This window comes from Stomoxys calcitrans, chromosome 1 (genome assembly GCF_963082655.1).
Source record: "Stomoxys calcitrans chromosome 1, idStoCalc2.1, whole genome shotgun sequence".
Taxonomy (NCBI): Eukaryota; Metazoa; Arthropoda; class Insecta; order Diptera; family Muscidae; genus Stomoxys; species Stomoxys calcitrans.
In genome coordinates, this window is record NC_081552.1 from 150,354,633 (window position 1) to 150,375,691 (window position 21,059).

Below are 21,059 nucleotides of genomic sequence, written 5' to 3' on the forward strand. Positions count from 1 at the left end.
AATGAATTTTGGCACTACGTGTTTTGTTATGATATCCAACAACTGTGCCAAGTATGGTTCAAATTGGTCCATAACCTGATATAACTGCCATATAAACCGATCTTGGGTCTTGACTTCTTGAGCCTCTAGAGTGTGCAATTCTTGTCCGATTGGAATGAAATTTTGCACGACGTGTTTTGTTATAATATCCAATAATTGTGTTAAGTATGGTTCAAATCGGTCCATAACCTGATATAGCTGCCATATAAACCGATCTTGGGTCTTGACTTCTAGAGCCTCTAGAGTGCGCAATTCTTATCCGATTGGAATGAAATTTTGTACGACGGATTCTCTCATGACCATCAACATACGTGTTTATTATGGTCTGAATCGGTCTATAGCCCGATACAGCTCCCATATAAATCGATCTCTCTATTTTACTTCTTGAGCCCACAAAGGGCGCAATTCTTATTCGAATTGGCTGACATTTTACACAGGCCTCCTACATATAATTTAATTGGGGTCCTTGATATCGCTCTAATAGCAGAGGAAATCTTTTCTTATATCCTTTTTTCCCAAAGAAGAGATGCCCGGAAAAGAACTCGACAAATGCGATCCATGTTGGAGGGTATATAAGATTCGGCCCGGCCGAACTTAGCACGCTTTTACTTGTTATTAGTTTGTTCTCTGTAAGTGGAATGCCACTCTTTGAATTTTGTAAAATAAAACCAAGCGTTTAAATTCTTTGTGCATTGCATTACTGATGTACAGTGACATCTTGATTAGATATAGTAACCTATACCAACATAATTCTGCGCAGACAGCGATTATGTCTATGTCCAAATCTGAACCGACTGTGATAAAATTTAGCAGAGGCTTTCAGATGGGTAATAAAACATTCCATTCCATATTTCGGCCAAATTGGTAACTACGTTTTAATAACTAAAGGGTGATTTTTTTGAGGTTAGGATTTTCATGCATTAGTATTTGACAGATCACGTGGGATTTCAGACATGGTGTCAAAGAGAAAGATGTTCAGTATGCTTTGACATTTCATCATGAATAGACTTACTAACGAGCAACGCTTGCAAATCATTGAATTTTATTACCAAAATCAGTGTTCGGTTCGAAATGTGTTCATTCACCGTAACGTTGCGTCCAACAGCATCTTTGAAAAAATACGGTCCAATGATTCCACCAGCGTACAAACCACACCAAACAGTGCATTTTTCGGGATGCATGGGCAGTTCTTGAACGGCTTCTGGTTGCTCTTCACTCCAAATGCGGCAATTTTGCTTATTTACGTAGCCATTTAACCAGAAATGAGCCTCATCGCTGAACAAAATTTGTCAAAATTTGAACACATTTCGAACCGAACACTGATTTTGGTAATAAAATTCAATGATTTGCAAGCGTTGCTCGTTAGTAAGTCTATTCATGATGAAATGTCAAAGCATAATGAGCATCTTTCTCTTTGACACCATGTCTGAAATCCCACGTGATCTGTCAAATACTAATGCATGAAAATCCTAACCTCAAAAAAATCACCCTTTACCTTCTTATACGTGTGGATCGGGCGATATAAGTATATATGGAACCTATATCTATATCTGAACAAATTTTTTCCAAAATTCAGTGCTTTCGTCTTTGGGCGTTGGTGATATCTGAGAAATTTCGTGATGACGATCTCCACTTTGATTAACAAAAACAACGACAGATCGTCAAACGGTAGATAAAAGATATGCGAATCAGGAAGAATTTCTGAGTCGAATAGTGTACTTTGTCACAGCTACAGTAGTGGCGTAGGATACAGTTCATATTTTTTTACCATAAAACCACATACGAGGGTTGCCTTTTATATTTCGGGAATGGACAACCCTTGCAATATGCCAACTGACAGCTCATTTTTGAGGTTATACGTACTCAGAACGTTTTGACATACGAGCGCTATTTGTGCTGTTTACAGCAACTTAAAAGATTCATCTCGCTCAAAAAATGGAATTAAATCATAAACGATTTCGTGCGACTAGTTTTTATAACTTTCGACGTGGATTAACTCAACAACAGTGCATCGATGAATTTAATAAAATTTTTGGCGATGAAGCCCCATCAAGGACCAGTGTTTATCGATGGTATTGTGAGTTCAACCGCGGCCGTAGTTCACTCCAAAATGAATTTCGTGAAGGTCGTCTAAAATCAGTTTTTGTGCTGTGCGCCAACAGATATTGCAAGATCGTCATGTGACCTATCGTCAGATTGAGGCAATCTTTTTAGTGCGACCGGCATACATTCAACATTGCATGAACATTTGACCGTCAAAAAATTGTTCGCGTTGGATTCCACACAATTTATAAATTGCTCAAAAAAGGCTCGTCTCGGTTGTTCGAAAGAAATGCTCCAAAAATACGATCGCGGTGCTTTGAAACATGACATCGTGATAGATGATGAACTTTCAAACAAATGATCGCCAGTTTTTTTTGGAAAAACAATGCAGAACAGTCAATTCTGAATGGTACACAACCATTTATTTGTCAGTTGTCTACCAAGAAATCAGGCAACCCAACCGCCAAACACGGATCACTCTTCACCACGGCAATGCAAGCTCTTCGACAATTGGTTCTTCGAAAGTGCTTCGACAATTGGTTCAAACGCATGCAATAAGCGGTTTTCGATGGTTAATATTTGTTTTTGTTCCCTAATCCCGAAATATAAAAGGCAACCCTCGTATGTGTGTAATATGTTTTAAAATTTCATTCTAGAACCTAAAATCCTCAACTGGATCCCTTAGAAATTACTACATCTAACTTTGGACATAGTGTTGCGACGGGTTACCGTTAACCGATCGGCCTTATATTTCTTATTTTGCTTATTGGGAGCAAAAGGGGAAAATGGAGGGTATTGTTTCCCTATTTGCAAACCGAATTTCTGCTTTATAGCATAGGACAGTTTATTGTACTTACCAAATATCCACTACCTCGGATAAAAACTGGTGGTCGGGAAGAGAAATCGGAATTTCGGTTTATATGAGAGTTTGGACAAGCCTGGAAAAGGAACACCGAGTAAAGAAGCCGTAAGGCACTGTGCGATTTTTACTCCATTAGGAGGATGTTCGGTAGGAAGTGGGGGGTAACTTCCAAGATGATTTATTGGATGTGTCATCGTGGGACCAATACTGGCCTATGGAGCACTGGTTTGGTGGATGCGTGAGAGGGAGTTCGAGAAGGTCCAGAGACTGGTGTGCGTCGGGGTCACAGGGGCACTGAAATTCGGACCGCATGCAGGCCTGGAGGTGATGCTGGATATGTAGCCCAATGAGGCCTATATTCGGAACTGCGCCGTCAAGGTCGCACTTAGGCTGAGTGAGCTCGGCATGTTGAAGGAGGATGGTTGCGGCCAGAATTCGATTCAGGGTGTTATGGATGCTGAGGAGGATCTCCGACTACTTGGCACCAGTACCGACTGGAGTGAGGACATTCGCCATTCGTTTTCCTGGGAGGGATGAATGGAGGGCGAATGAACCAATGGTTCCAAGATGGAGTCAGGGACTGGATTGAGGGTCTACTCTGACGCACTCAATATCAGTATGTCTCTAAGACTGCAGGACGAGTGTACGGTCTTTCAGGCAGAGGTCTGTGCCATTGCAATGGCCGCAAGGGAAATACTGGTAAGGGATTTACCGCCCCCAAACCTCAGAATTTATGTGGCATTGGCATTGACAGCGCTCAATGCCTTGGGGTCGACGATGGTGAGGTCGATATGCGTGGCGGATTGTTTGGAGTCCCAGGGTAGGCTCCGGGCCCACGATGTGACGCTGACATGGGTTCCTGGCCATGAGGGGATACCAGAAAGTAAGAGGGCGGACCAGTCTATGATCTTGCCCACGTGCCATTTGTCGAGCTACTGAACACGGTATAGGGGATGGCCAGGGCGGCGTCGGTGGCGAGGTGGAACTCGGTGGATGGTTGCCGGACTACAAAGGCGCTATGGCCAGTCATCGACCAGAGAAGGGCGAGGGTGCTGCTGGCGTTCGACAAGAGATCGATGAGTACCTTGTTGTCTCGTTCTGTTGTTCTTCTGTGATCTGGGTGAAATTGCGAACGTCCCTCTGGTATGTCTCCTGAGGTTTGTTGAAGGGACAGGATGGTTCCGACGGGGGGTGCTATACGCTCCGGCATATGTACATCCGTGATTGCGTGGGGACGGGCGTTTCTTCACCACCCGCTGGGGTTCTCCATTCCTTCTGACTTTCTTTTATTCGTGTATAACCTCTAGTCCGAGGTTTCACATCTTCTTTATTTTCCCTTTCTCTCTCTAGGGTACCACAATGGGCCAAACTGGCCTTTGGTGGGCAACCCATTCAACATAATCTAATCTAACCTTGGGCAGGCCTTTTAACGCTAATGGTCAAAGTAGTGATCAAAACTACATTTAATAGTATTTGAGATATGCTTAGAACATAATCGAATAACGATTTTTTAAAGTCAAAGGATTTTTGTGTCCTGGCGGAATTCATTCAATTAATATGCGATTTTTTGTCATAGTACCATTGCGCGAATACAACTTATCTGTAAACCATCCCTATGCATTTCTGTCATTTAACTAGCCGGACATATGGCTAGTTAAATGTAAATTTCATTAACTGCTTGGCTGACTGCCAATGGTGATAGATACATTTTGATAGTTTCCAATGCCCGGCAATCAAAATTATACTTCAACAATAGATTAACTGACTTCAACACCCACCTTGTGTTCTTAATTCGTCTTTTTTCTGCTGCTGTTGTCTCTGTCGATTGAATTCTTTTAAAGTTTTATTCTCTGAACGAGGGTTTTCCAACTGCACTTTTGGGCTTCTCAGCGGCACTAAATGACTTTGTTCTGCCCATGTTTTCTTAAAGTTTCTGACTTACTTTGCGCAAAAGCATTTTCCATATCTGCTGAATTCGCAATTGCCTTTATCCAAATGAACCGTTTTCTGAGATTCCATATTTTGACATTTTTGTATTGACCAATAAAATCCCATGAAATGAATGTGAAGATTTGGTGGTTACTCATACATCAGTGGTTACAAACATCAGAAGGGGCAGCAGTCCTCGCTTTCTACACGAAATCATCTCTTTCCCATAAAGTGTTACATATTTATGACGTTGATCTTTTGACCCTTGTACAAGCTGATTACAAAGTTTGCTCGTTTCCTTGGCAATCATTTTCTCACATATTCATTGACATCAGCTAATCTTAATCAAATGATACAAGTTGCAGAGATTTTTCTTTATTAAATTCCCCAAAAGTTTTTCCTTACGTACGGGTACAAGCCATGGTTAATGACATAATGTTGTCCCAACCTATATTTCCTTTATTCAGCTCAGACCAACAGCTGTTGTCATCAAATGTTTATTCTCACACCAAATAATGACAGCCCTAAAGGAGAATTTCTGATAAAATGTTGTCATGGTCAGTCATCACCCTGTGTTGTGTTGCAAATAGTTTGATTATCATCCTGTTTTTATTCAATATTTATATTCACTCACATATGCACCACAAGCATAAACATTTACCAAAGTTTCTTATCTTTGCAAATATTGTTAGTCCACTTCGACGTCCTACAATTGGAAGAAGAAGAAACGTTGTGGCCCGGCGAGGGCCTTAAGGAATTTTTATTTCATAAAAATCGAATGAATAAAATGAAAGATTGACTTGAAATTTTGGATTGTTTCCAAAAAAATCGCGTTGTGAATCGAAACGACGCACATTGGGATAGAATCGAAAAAAAACTAGTAAAAATATGCCATTTGAGAACGGATGGATATAACACTTCAGTGATGCTCCTAAAGTGAAAAATATGGAAAAAAGCAGATGGAATAAAACCCAACAGGTCAAATTTCAATTGCTTCAATATATTGGTAGGCCGCAAGTCCTCACCCCTTTGTAAAGTAAATCCACGGACGAGAAAGAAAAGCTTGATACTTAAAGTAATTACAGAAATTCAATTCAATGTATTGCAATTCATGTTCAGATTAGGATTATTAAAAATAGTTTTGTTGAACTGGCTTCAACATAACTTATATTTGTGCTTATATTATCGAGGTAACTAAACGAATTTTATTATCAGTTGTCTGTTGCAATGTGTTGGCAACATTAAAAGCCTTCTTACCACGGCCATATCGGCGGTGAACTTCCAACTATGATTTTTCATACATGTTCCTGTTCGTAGTTCTGATTTTTAGTACGAATCCCAAAATTGAGATTCCCCGATATTCACGAAAATGCTTCATCGCATAAGGAAAGCGTTTCAGTAGTGGGTTTTCATTAATTCAATTAAAATTTTCATAAATAAATAAATTTTTCATTTTCTTTATTGCTTTAATAATAGTACATATTGCCCCTAGATGTAGGACAATATGTACTATTATTACATATTTTATATATTAAGAGCTTAAGTTATAAACTTATTCTGCTTAAATAATAAAAATTGGTTATTAAATTCTTAATTGGTTATATATATAGGAAGTGGAGGAGAAAAATTTCAAAAAACCTATGTAAACAATTTTTGTTATGATAAAATTAAAAAAAAAAAACTAAGACTAGATTCATATCTTAAGAGACCAGCTCTGAGATATGATTATGTTCAGAGTAGGAACATTTGACATTAAAGGACTGAGTTATACTGTTTAATCTAACTTCCACTAGGTCAGTATTAGTGACCTGGTGAAGTCTTTTGGTAGAGTAGTATCTCGGCATATTGTTTATTAGCTTTAAGGCTTTATTTTGTATGATTTGAAGCCTTTTTATATGAAGTGGAGGTGGCACCCCAGGCGAGAGCTGGGTAAAATATAACAACTTTAAAAACTAATTTGAATAATAACATTTTATTGTCAATGTTTAATGCGGAATATCTATTAATAAATTGATACGATGTATTACAATGTATGATACATGATCCTTATAAGTAAGTTTAGAGTCTAAAACAAGCCCTACATATCTGACATTTTTCTTCCATTTTATTACCCCATTGTTAAAAGTAATATCGTTTTGAGGAATAAATAAATCCTTTCTTTTTCGCGAAAAATAAATTGTCTGACTTTTGTTGCAGTTGTCGGTTATTTTACAAAGTTGAAAATAACCGAAGCTAAATTACCAGGACATAAAATGGCGGTGTCATCGGTGAATATTGATAGTATGCAGTTACCCACTAACGGAATATCTGCCGTATATATATTATACAGTATCGGAGATAAACCTGAGCCCTGAGAGCATCCAGCGCTTATATTGAAAAGCTCTGATACTGTGGAACCGTACTGTAAATTTGGTCATTAAATTAATGAAACGGAATTCGTTGATGGATTGAAAATATTTTTTCTAAAATAAAAGTCAATTTTGTGAATACTGCAATAATGATATGTACTACTATGTACCCTAAAGCAGTATGGAATAAATAAATTTTTAAATTTTTTTAAAGACGACTAAATTTTAGCGAAAACCCCTCTAAAAGAAACCTAACTGCCAGATTATGTTTTAAAGTCATTTTATTATGTCCCAAACAACAGTTTCCTAAAATTTTTCTATAGACAAATTTCAATAAATATTTTCAAAGAAAAAAATTTAACCCATTACGCCTGACCCTCGATTTTGTTGTCCGATGTTGATGAAATTTTTAATATCCATAATACAGAGAATTTATATTGGGTTAGTAATTTCTTTAAATATTTTGAATAAAAAAAATCTTGTTTTTTTTTCTAAACCCTTATAACAAAAAAATCATTTTCTTAATATTTTACGACCATTTAGCGAAGAAAGCTCGATTTAATGACATTGGCATAAAATTGCACCTGCTGTCAAAAGAAGTAGGACTATTGCCATAAATTTATTTTTTTTTAATGTAGAAACCATCAAATGCATCAGTACACGAAAACGGATTCCAGAAATCTCACTCCTAAGAGTTTTGAGAAATTTTTTCGTTTGATTTTTGTGATATTAAAAATTGCCGATTTTCGAAAAGCTATTTTTCTCCTAAAACATGACGGGAAAAATTGTTGTAACTGGTTTCAGTCATTCACTTTACGTCTATCCAAATTTCAAGCGATGCCTCTAAAGACCGAATCGCAATACAATTGTTTTAAAAGTTAATTTTTTTGTGATTGTTTAAAACGAAAAGTTAGTAAAAATTTCTTTAAGCCAAAATCCACGTGAAATTTTTTTATAAAAATTTTTCCGAAAGACAACTTTTTCCAAAAATAACTCTTAGTTCTATTTATTTTTTTTTTTATTTTAATTGAAATTTTATTTATACAAAAAATATTATTTAAAAAATTTCTTTAAATGAAATATTTTGCTTATTAATCTGGAAAAAAATTTCGAAACAATAATTGGTAATATTTAATTATAAATTACTAGCTGAACCGGGCTCGCTCCGCTGCGCCTTCTTTTACTTTATATGGAACAAAATTATCCTTTGAATGTTTATTTTCTACAATTAAAGAGCTTTTAGTGAAATGCCATGCTGCATTAAATAATTGTTGTTTGTGGGGTGTTTTAGGGATGGGTTAAGCCCCCAATAACTTTCATTTAAGTCCCAAATTGACGTGGTTGGTAAATATGCCTCTAGGTGGGATGGTCACCCAAACACTTAGCCCTGAACATATATCAGCATCGTGCTCTACTCTCAAATATCATTTATTTGAACCCCATAATGCCATTGGCCTCAAAATTGGTTTTTTAATCTCAAATACCTTTCGGTTAAACCCCATATTGCAAAAGTCAGCAAATATTTCCGGTTTAGGGTATGGATCATAAAAACTATCAATATCGAGATCCACTCCCTTTAAGGCACAAAATTCTCATGGTGAGCAAATACGTTCTATCTGGCCGTTATTATTGGGGTGGGACGTCCCCTAGGCAGTTGGTCCCGAATGTTGATATCAGATTCGTGGTCTAACCCCAAATACCTTTCATTTGAGCCCCATATTTCCATAGTTGTCAAACATGACTTGTTTCGGGGGTGTTTTGGGGGATGCGGCGGCCGTTCAGTGACTTGGCCCTGAAAATATATATCAGATTCGTGTTCTACTCTAAAATACTTCTTATTACAGCCCCACATTAAAATGGTCAGCAATTACTTCCTATATGGGTGGTGTTAGGGTGGCCCCATACACACTTTTTCCCGAATATTGATATCAGATTCGTGCTTTACACCCAAAGACCTTTCATTTGAGCCCCATATTGCTATTGTAGTAAATGTGTCCTTTTTGCGGGTTATTTTTGGAACGGGTGGCCCCCAATACACTTGGTCCCACATTTGGATATCAGATTCGTATTCTACACTCAAATACCTTTTTTGAGCCCCATATTGCCATGGTCAGTAAATAAGTCCTGTTTGGGGTGTGTTTTGGGGAAGGGGAGCACCCCCAGAAACCTGTTCCCACATTTGGATACCAAATTGGTATTCGACTCGCAAATACCTCTGATTTGAGTCCCATATTGCCGAGGTCGAACGTTTTCTACTCTTAAATACCTTTCATTTGAGTCCCATATTGTCATAATTGGTCTATATATATATATATATATATATATATATATATATATATATATATATATATATATATATATATATATATATATACATATTTGGTAGGTTTTAGGGGTGGGGCTGCCCCCCTAGGTACTCCATCCGAAATTTGGATACCAAATTTTTATTATGTTAGTACTGTTGGCTTTTGCACACAATGAAATATTGAATTGTATTTGAGCACAGTCAACTTTTATTTAAAACATTTTAAAATTTACTTCAAGAATTTTTGATTTTCTTACAGGAAAATCAATTTACAATGAAATTATTTTGTGAATAATAATTTCCTTATGTGTCATGTACGAAAATCTTTAATGAAATGCGACGAGTCAAATTGCATGTTTACAAAAAGGTGGGTATTAAGTTCGTGTTTCACAGTGAAATGCCCATGTTTTTAAGACTACTTTTTTGGAAGACTAAAAAAATATCACTGATAACATAACACTTTTATTAAAATTTTACCATAAATAATGGGAATGCCCTAATGAATGAAATCAGAAAGTCTTTCTACTTCAAAATCTTTTAATTTTCATATTGAATATAAGTTTTTACTTAATACCCACCTTAAGTGCGGAAATGTGCTAAAATAATATGAGTCAGCAGACTTTTATCTATGAGAGCAAGTTTTATATTGCACTTGCGACCGATCTCCTGACTCAAGACTCTCTCAAAAAATTGGTAATTTCTCATCCGATGGATATAGTTGCCATATAGAAAGGTTTTCCGATATAGAGTATTGAGTCTATAAAGGGATCATTTTTCATGGTTCGATCTGGACGATATTCAAAATAAAGGTGTAGAGGTTTATTAAAACTCACTGTTTCATCAAAATCGGAAAAAATGCTCATTTTATGGTCTCAATACTCTATATCGGGAAATCGGTCTATATGGCAGCTATATCCAAATATGCCAAATATGGTCCGATCTGGACGACATTCAACAGAAAGGTGTAGAAGTCAATCAAAACTCACTGTTTCAAATTTAAATTTTATCAAAATCGGATGAAAAGTGCTCCCTTTCTAAACTAATACTCTATATCGAGATATCGGTCTGTATGGCAGCTATATTTATATAATTATAAATATGGTCCGATCTGGACGGCAGCCCTTGCCGACGAAGAACTCCATCGGGTCAATCCGGTACGTACAACCGCCTGCCATGGGATTGCTTTCCAACAGTGGTTTGCGAATGCTGGGACCAACTACACTCAGATTTAGCTCTTTTTGAATCTTTTTTGAAGACGCAGTAGGTTTGGTTTGCTATATCATATAATCAACGATCGTCATCTGTTGATGTTTCATGTTTGAGCCTGGGTGTTTCAGATTTTGTTCTTCCTTTATTTTTCTACACATTTTACGTATTTTTCGATAGTTTTGAGGTAACTCTCGCCTTTCCTTGAAACAGTGCTTTCTTCGTCTTAATACGACAGACATTATTGTAAAAAATAAATTGAATACAATTGAAACAGATTTTATGCGTCTTCTCTATAGATAGTTTCCACTTTTTTGTTAAAAGAAAAAAAAATACTGAACAAGGCGATGAAGTGACCAAACGAGAAAACAATCAATGGCATCAAAAGATATAACACGCATAATGAGCTCAAATTTGCTATTTTTTCTTCTTACATGCTATGCTATGTATCATTAGAATATCACTTAATTTGGATATTAATATACCAACAAATTTGGCTTTTGAAAATATGGGGAGATAGCACTCCTATTATTTTGAACACAGCTGTACATTTTCATATATAGCAGTTAAGTAAACTGGCAGCATGGTAGGTAAGATAACATTGTATCCTAAAAATTTTAACTTACAATACTGGGAACCATGGCAAACAACTTTTGCAACAATAGACATTTGCAGAAAAAATTTTCTTACAAAAATTTCGTTTTGCAAAACGTGTTATTTTGAGTAAGGTGTATGTAGACTTTTCTGTGCTACTGTATATGTATATACAATGTTCAGGTTCCATCTGGAAATGTTTGGTATGCCCTGAAACTACAATAAGAACCTAAAATGTTCGTGGTTCGGTAACAGTTTCGATAAGGCTTTATTTCAATAGAGCCCTGAATGCTTCCCGCTGAAACATATAAAAAGCCGCACAGAACCGGATGTTTGTGTTTTGAGGAGTGAGCGTTACACGATTTTATCAACGGCCGTCCACATGATTATTGTTGAAAGTTCTGACGCAGACTCCTCGGGGCTTGTTTACTACAATGGTATGTACTTGACGTTGGTTTTGTGCTCAAACTATTATGGCACTTTACATACTTGAACGTTTGCACATACATACATAACTAAGCATCTGATGTCCTTTCACTCATACTAATGTACTTATGTGTTACCATTCATGGATGGCTTTTAGCGTGTGCTTAGTACACCAACTTACAGCACATTACATTCCACGCCACAGATCTCACCCACAGACAAGAACGAGTCAGAGTAAAATGTGACGTAAATGCATGTGGGTAATAATAAATTAACTCCTAGGGGGATGGTGGCTTGCACCAAAATGTAATTTCTCGATATAAATTACAGGGATATTAGATGCTTTTGCTGAGGTGTAATTGAATTTTTTTTTTCAAATTTTAGAACACTTAGGCAGAAAGTGATGTTTTTGTCTCTATATAACCTGGCCGTATGAACTGTTGCCATACTTGTTTGTATTTCTCCTTTAGTAAACCAAGGAAATCAAAAGACAAACTTTTAAGAAACGAGGACAACAATATTGCCGCACAAAAATTACTATTAAAGCCTTTTAAGTCTACCATTACTTTTGAATGTACAATAGTTGTACTATTAATATAAGTAATATTGCCTTCAAAATAGGAATGAGGCAATTATTTCGCCAGTCTTGGATCAGGTTATTATCCTTTAACCGTCCTTTGTAAGACGAGCAGGCGGTAGCTCATTGAAACATCTTTAACGGACTTTCGTATTAAATGGTGTCGTTCTGAAGGCCCCCTATCATTTCAATCAGGCAGCGCTCATTTTTATGATAAGGATAAATTGTCCGCAGTTTCTTAATGGAATATTTATATGCTTATTTGCAATTTGCGATGTAGTGTCGTTTAATTCACGAGCAGTATAAGCTTTGTGGCGATACACACACGGAAAAAATAACTCTAAGAAAGAACCTGCATAAGTATATTGATAAGCTTATTTTCGACTGGTTAAGATTACAGAATTTTTTTAAAATAAAATTAAAATTTCCTTGTGTGATTAAAAGTAGTCATAAATGGTCTAATTTAAAACCTCATATTTTTTTATTTAGACTTTATTTTCAAAACAGTTTTTTCTTCTTTAAACTTATTTTAGAAAATTCGGCTTAAAAAATATGTATTTCGTATTAAAAATAATTTGTTGTAGGGGTTTCTATTTTTTTTTAATAAATTGAGACACTGCTGAGAAGTCATGCTTAATGAATTATTTCGTCTTCAACAAAGTGATTTCGTGCAAGACTACCAAACATGGGATCATGAGTTCAAACCTTCGCGGCGGCAACATTATTAATTAAATTGTTTTTAGAGTAATAGTAGAGAGTGTGACGGAGAACAACCCGAGAGCAGGCAGTAAACGAACGAGAGTAAGCAGCAGCTCAAGCCTGCTGCTGATAAATAATATTGTTGTTGTTTGAAATATTGGCTTTTATAGAATGCCTTTAAACAAAAAATTTTTACTTTGCGTTGTTGAGATTCAAAATAAGTTGTTGCAGGAAAATTTACAATTTTGCTGTAGTTTTTTCAACTAAAGTTGTTGGTTCTCAGAATTAGTTTTATCTGTGCAGAGCCATGTTGTGAAAATAGATGTTGTACGAATTGAGAACAGAGGCTCAAAAAAAATCGACACCCTAGGATGGTTTACGTAAACAGAAAAAATCAAAACATCGATTAAAGGATCAAGTTTAGGAAGACTTGAGAAGAAATGGAACGGAAGTGCACAAGATCCAAGTGCTTAAAGAAATTTAGAAAGGAAAGGAATAATTGCGAAAAATCTCCTTCGCAACTATGAAATATTTTAAGTTCCGGTTTTTTGTGAACCGGTTCCATATTGTAAGGAGTGCCGAAAGTCACAATAAAGCTATTAGGGAACAAGGGCAAACTTCTCACACATCAATTAGTGCTGTCCGATTCAAGTTTAAGCTCAATGAAAAGGGGCATCTTCTTTATGGCCGAGTACGAATGATGTGCCGCAGTACGACCCTTCTTTGAGGAGTATTTTTGCACGACATAGCACTTTACAAATGTCGCCAGCATTAGGAAGGGATAGGTTTGGGAAGGTACAGACTCATTTAGACAATTTGAAGTCCATTGTGATACCACAGCAGCGACAGACCAAGGCTTCTGGTGGGAATCGATCCCACGACGCATGCACTGGTAATCCAAGCACGCTACCAACTCGGCTACGGGGGTGCCCTAGGAGCGGATAACCACCGCTGAAAATTTTTTGTTTATGTTCTCGCCAGGATTCGAACCCAGGCGTTCAGCGTCATAAACGGACATGCTATCCTCTGCGCTACGATGGCCTCATACAAAAACCCGTGCCGATATGGCGTCCAAAGTTAGATGTAGTGCTTTCTAGGTATTATACACGCAAAAAATAAAACGTTTGGGAAAATTTTACGACAAACAAAAAATAATGTAACCGTGTAACGTTTCGCTTCAGCATATCAAACGTTAATAATAAACGCAGTATTATTGAACGTAACTATCTTTGTTTATTGTAAAACTTTCAGCAGCTTCGTCTACTGTAAAATGACCTTCCCTTTAATTGGTAAAGTGCTTCGATAGCCGTAAACGATTATTCGTGTACTGAACCAATAGTAATTATTTTTTGTCTCTCCTGCTAAAGAGAAAGGATTATTATTTGAGCGTATAGACCAGTGGTTGGCAAAAATACTCACTCTAATGTACATTACTTTGTACGTACAAAGAAAATGATCCCAAGCAGACCCATAGGCTTGCAAATAATTGCAATTGTGTGCTAGTCACAATTGCAATTATTTTATGTTTCGACTAGGCAAAGCTCAGTCAGTCGATAAGTGATAAATTTTGAACTTTCGGTACAAAAATGCTGGTATGCCCAATGAGGAAAATCATAAGAGCTACACACAAATGGCTGCCAGGTACAAGAAAACACAACAAGAATTTCTAAGGCACATACATTGTTTGGTAACATTAACACGAAAAAAGAAATATCCATCACAAAGAAGGTATTTAAATGTGTGAAAACAACAATAGAAATTTTTGGTTTTATTATGACATAACCAAAATAGTAAATCATAATAACGGGTTATGCGAAAATGGAAGTCTTTTAACATAATTGTGTATCATAACATCGAAACAAATTCAAATATACTCTGGCAAATTTTTTATTACCCACTGAGATATGCTTATAATTTGTAAAAATTTTAGTTTGAATTATGTTACAACATTAAATTTAACATTGAATTGAACTAGTTGAAACCCGAATAACATGTTCCATATATCCCGAATGAAAGGTATTGTCAGTATAAAAAAAAGTCATATTTGTCAGAAATTCATGGAAGAATTTGTAGCAAACAACGTGTACTTTTATCGGAAACAAAGTTTTTCAGAAAAGAAGGTTGAGTATTTTTGTTCCTAGCATGAAATTGCTAAAATAAGAACACATTTATAAAAAAAAACAAAAACTGTAGCCTATACCACTACTATGGCTGCGATAAAGTGTTTAATTGGACTTGGAAATTCCTTCTGATTCGGTTTAGCCATGTCCGGCTGTCCGCGTAACTATTCTGTGTAGTTTGTCCACCTGTCGTTTCTTTTTAACAAAGGTGAAGATCGTCGAAACTTTCCACATATTACTTTTTTTGCTCAAAGACAGTCCGAACGGCGTGCCGCAGTATGACACCTCTTTGGGGAGAGGTTTTAAGATGGCTACCATACAATTTTTTTTAGATGGCATAGTTGCTCACAGGTGTCGCCAGCATTATGAGGGAATAACCACCGCTGAAAATGTTTTCTGATGTTCTCGCCAGGTTTCGAACCCAGGCGTTCAGCGTCATAGCCGGATATGCTAACCTCCTTTAGCATATAAAAGGCGAATTTATTACCCAATTTTGCTGAAATTTAGAAAATTGTGTTTTTATAATCTTTTTGATATCCTTGTAGTAGTATACGGCTCAGATTGGACGACTTTTGAAATATAGTAGCATAAATGTCGACTAGAGGTCTTCGGTCATAAAAAGGCGAACTTATTAGCTGATTTCTGTGAAATTGGGAGTAGTGGGTGGATTTAGGCCCATCGGAATCCATGCTGAATATGATTCAAATGGATCATACTTGGACATGGCTGCCACACGCAAAAAAAAAACACAAGTAAAAGCGTGCTAAGTTCGGCCGGGCCGAATCTTATATACCCTCCACCATGGATCGCATTTGTCGAGTTCTTTTCCCGTCTTCTCTTCTTAGGCAAAAAGGATATAAGAAAAGATTTGCTCTGCTATTACAGCGATATCAAGATATGGTCCGGTTTGGATTACAATTAAATTATATATTGGAGACCTAAGCAAAATATCAGCCAATTCGAATAAGAATTGCGCCCTTTGGGTGCTCAAGAAGTAAAATTGAGAGATTGATTTATATGGGAGCTGTATCGGGCTATAGACCGATTCAGACCATAATAAACACGTATGTTGATGGTCATGAGAGGATCCGTCGTATATGGCAGCTATATCCGGTTATTAACCGATATGAACCTTATTTGACACAGTTATTGAAAGTAAGAATAAAATACGTCATGCAAATCGGATAGAAATTGCGCACTCTAGAGGCTCAAGAAGTCAAGAACAAGGATGGGTTTATATGGCAGCTATATCAGGTTATGGACCGATTTTAACCATACTTAGCACAGTTGTTAGATATTATAACAAAACACGTCGTGCAAAATTTCATTCCAATCGGATAAGAATTGCGCACTCTAGAGGCTCAAGAAGTCAAGACCCAAGATCGGTTTATATGGCAGCTATATAAAAACATGGACCGATATGGCCCATATACAATACCAACCGACCTACACTAAAAAAAATATTTGTGCAAAATTTCAACCGGCTAGCTTGTTTCCTTCGGAAGTTAGCGTGCTTTCGACAGACAGACGGACGGACATGGCTAGATCGACATAAAATGTCGTGACGATCAAGAATATATATACTTTATGGGTCTCACACGAATATTTCTAGTAGTTACAAACAGAATGACGAAATTAGTAAACCCCCCATCCTATGGGGGTTTTTAGCTTTTATGGGCTTCAGGACCTTTATCGGCAGAACGGTCTATATGAGAGCTGTACCATATTTGGGTCGATTATTAGAAGGCTTAAAACTGCGCAATGTTCCAAATTTCAGCGAAATTGGATAAAAAACTAGATTTCGATATACATAGGTTCTATTTATTAAAAGATGTTCATATACTCGGTGGTGTAGGGTATTACATAGTCGGCTCAGTCCAGCTTTTGCCTTTCCTTACTGATTTTATTTAGTGTTTTTAATGCATATGTTTTTATTAATATTAATTTTTAGCATGTGTGGTGGGTGAAAATCCTATGCGAAATGTTCAAATATGCATAAAAGTGACCACTTTACGCTGTGTGACCTCTTAAAGCACAATTTCAAAAAAGCGTGCTAAGTTCGGCCGGGCCGAGTCTTATATACCCTCCACCATGGATCGCATTTGTCGAGTTCTTTTCCCGGCATGTCTTCTTAGGCAAAAAAGGATATAAGAAAAGATTTGCTCTGCTATTAGAGCGATATCAAGATATGGTCCGGTTTGGACCACAATTAAATTATATGTTGGAGACCTGTGTAAAATGTCAGCCAATTCAAATAAGAAGTGCGCCCTTTGTGGGCTCAAGAAGTAAAATAGAGAGATCGATTTATATGGGAGCTGTATCGGGCTATATACCGATTCAGACCATAATAAACACGTATGTTAATGGTCATGAGAGAATCCGTCGTACAAAGTTTCAGGCAAATCGGATAATAATTGCGACCTCTAGAAGCTCAAGAAGTCAAGATCCCAGATCGGTTTATATGCCAGCTATATCAGGTTATGAACCAATTTGAACCATATTTGGCACAGTTGTTGGATATCATAACAAAATACTACGTTCCAAAATTCATTCAAAATGGATAAGAATTGCGCCCTCTAGAGGCTCAAGAAGTCAAGACCCAAGATCGGTTTATATGACAGCTATATAAGGTTATGGACCGATTTGAACCATACTTGGCACAGTTATTGGATATCGGAACAAAACACGTAGTGCAAAATTTCATCCCAATCGGATAAGAATTGCGCACTCTAGAGGCTCAAGAAGTCAAAACCCCAGATCGGTGTATATGGCAGCTATATCAAATTATGGACCGATTTCAACCATACTTGGCACAGTTGTTGGATATCATAGCAAAACACGTCGTGCAAAATTTCATTCCAATCGAATAAGAATTGCGAACTCTAGAGGCTCAAGAAGTCAAGACCCAAGATCGGTTTATATGGCAGCTATATCAGGTTATGGACCGATTTGAACCATACTTGGCACAGTTGTTGGATGTCGTAACAAAACACGTCGTGAAAAATTTCATCCCAATCGGATAAGAATTGCGCACTCTAGAGGCTCAAGAAGTCAAGACCCAAGATCGGTTTAAATGGCAGCTATATCAAAACATGGACCGGTATGGCCCATTTACAATACTAACCGACCTACACTAATAAGAAGTATTTGTGCAAAATTTCATTCGGCTAGCTTTACTCCTTCGGAAGTTAGCGTGCTTTCGACAGACAGACGGACGGACGGACAGACGGACGGACATGGCTAGATCGACATCAAATTTCACGACGATCAAGAATATATATACTTTATGGGGTCTCAGACGAATATTTCGAGTAGTTACAATCAAAATGACGAAATTAGTATACCCCCCATTTTATGGTGGAGGATATAAAAAGATTGGAATATTTTTCCAATTTTATAGCAAAACGCAACGTAGTGAATTTGCAACTTTTTATGGAAAAATTACTTCGTTAATGGTAAAACGTTAGGAACTTTTTCTTTGGCAACATATGGCTCTATTACGCGATTATTATTATTCCATTATTTCTCCCAAAGCGGAGGAGTCGACCTAATGACCATGAGAGTGAATACCACCAGAAATTGAAGGATTTAATTGATTCAGAGATAAAAATAATTTTGAAAAACAACAACTTTGATTGAAAAAACAACTACGGAAGTTGTTAATTTTCCTGCAGCAATTTATTTTGAATCTCAACTACCCAAAGTACTAATTTGTTGTTGAAATGAAACTCTTTGCAGGCCAACATATAACAACAACAACAACAATATATCCATAAGCAAGATAAAAACCATCTACCAGCCCGACGCATGTGTTTTCCCTCGGCTGGTGACTCTCTGTCACTCTCTCTACTATAACCATTAAAAACTAATTTTAATAATTTTGGTGCCACAGAGGATTGAACTCATGATCTCATGTTTGGTAGTCTTGCACGCATCCACAAGCCTACCGACATCATCTTCTTTATAATGAAATAACTCAATAAGTGCTGCTGCACAGTAACAAGTGTCTCAATTTGCAAGTCATAATTGGCATGTGAGTTTTGTGCGCTACATGGTGGTACGCCTGTTTTAACAACTACCTCAACTAAAAAATTTGTTCAAAGTCTACAAAATTTCAATAATTTTGTCTGTCAAGTCTCTTGTATAAACTTACTTACGTACTTCAACGAATACTATCTTCGATTCAATGCTAAAATTTGTTGAGCATTTAAAATTTCACATACAAATTTGGTAGTTGCTTTTTATACCCTCCACCATAGGATGGGGAGTATACTAATTTCGTCATTCTGTTTGTAACTACTCGAAATATTCGTCTGAGACCCTTTAAAGTATATATATTCTTGATCGTAGCGACATTTTATGTCGATCTAGCCATGTCCGTCCGTCTGTCTCTCTGTCGAAAGCACGCTAACTTCCGAAGGAGTAAAGCTAGCCGCTTGCAATTTTGTACAAATACTTCTTATTAGTGTAGGTCGGTTGGTATTGTAAATGGGCTATATCGGTCCATGTTTTGATATAGCTGCCATATAAACCGATCTTGGATCTTGACTTCTTGCACCTCCACAGTGCGCAATTCTTATCCGATTGGGATGAAATTTTGCACGACGTGTTTTGTAATGATATCTAACAACTGTGCTTAGTATGATTCAAATCGGTCCATAACCTGATATAGCTGTCATATAAACCGATCTTGGGTCTTGACTTCTTGAGCCTCTAGAGTGCGCAATTCTTATCCGATTGGTATGAAATTTTGCACGTGGTATTTTGTTATGATATCCAACAACTGTGCCAAGTATAGTTCAAATCGATCCATAACCTGATGTAGCTGTCATATAAACAGATCTGGGGACTTGACTTCTTGAGCTTCTAGAGGGCGCCATTCATATCCGATTTGGCTGAAATTTTGCAAGACGTATTTTATTCTTACTTTCAACAACTGTGTCAAATAAGGTTCAAATCGGTTTATAACCTGATATAGCTGTCATATAACCCGATCTGGGATCTTGACTTCATGAACCTCTAGAGGTCGCAATTATTATCCGATTTGCCTGAAATTTTGTACGACGGATTCTCTCATGACCCTCAACATTCGTGTTTATTATGGTCTGAATCATACATACATACATACAGCTCCCATATAAATCGATCTCTCTATTTTACTTCTTGAGCCCCCAAAGGGTGCAATTGTTATTCGAATTGGCTGACATTTTACACAGGTCTCCAACATATAATTTAATTGTGGTCCAAACCGGACCATATCTTGATATCGCTGTAATAGCAGAGCAAATCTTTTCTTATATCCTTTTTTGCCTAAGAAGAGATGCCGGGAAAAGAATTCGACAAATGCGAATAATTTTGTGGCCATAAAAGGCGCATTTATAGTCCGATTTCTCTGAAATTTGGGACGGTGAGTTGTGTTAGGCTGTTCGACATATTTCTGCAATTTGAACCGGATCAATTTAGATTTGGATGCAGCTGCCTTATAGAGGGATATCTCGATTTATGGTTGGGACCCATAAAAACGCTTTTATTGTCCGATGTCGCCGAAATTTGGGACAGTGAGTTGTGTTAGGGCCTTCGACATCCCTCTTTAATTTGACCCAGATCGGTCCAGATTTGGATATAACTGCCATATAGACCGATGTTTTCGCCCTCTAAAAGGCGCATTTATAATTCGATTCCGCAGAAATTTGACAAAGTGCCTTATGTTAGGCTTTTCGACATCCGTGTCGTATATGGTTCAGATCTGTCTGTATTTGGATATAGAAAGACCAATATTTTGTTCTACAAATTGAACAATGACTTGTACTTATTAGACCACTCAATGCCCGTGTCGAATTAGGTATAAATCGGACCACATTTTGATATAGCTGCTATGGGGGCATAAATTACACATTTTTCACCGGATTAT

At 37.0% G+C, this 21,059-nt stretch overlaps 1 protein-coding gene across 10 annotated transcripts in view; it reads right to left on the reverse strand.

Annotated features, from left to right (window-relative positions):
• Window positions 1-21,059, reverse strand: part of LOC106092276 (calcium uniporter protein, mitochondrial) — a 642,340-nt gene that overhangs the window by 81,477 nt on the left and 539,804 nt on the right. The window contains exon 1 of one of the 10 annotated variants that reach the window (XM_013259085.2): window positions 4,723-4,774. The exons of the other annotated variants lie outside the window; for them this stretch is intronic. The gene's annotated coding sequence lies outside the window, so the exon portion shown is untranslated. Of the gene's footprint in view, window positions 1-4,722; window positions 4,775-21,059 lie in introns of those variants that run through there. 10 annotated transcript variants of the gene reach the window in all.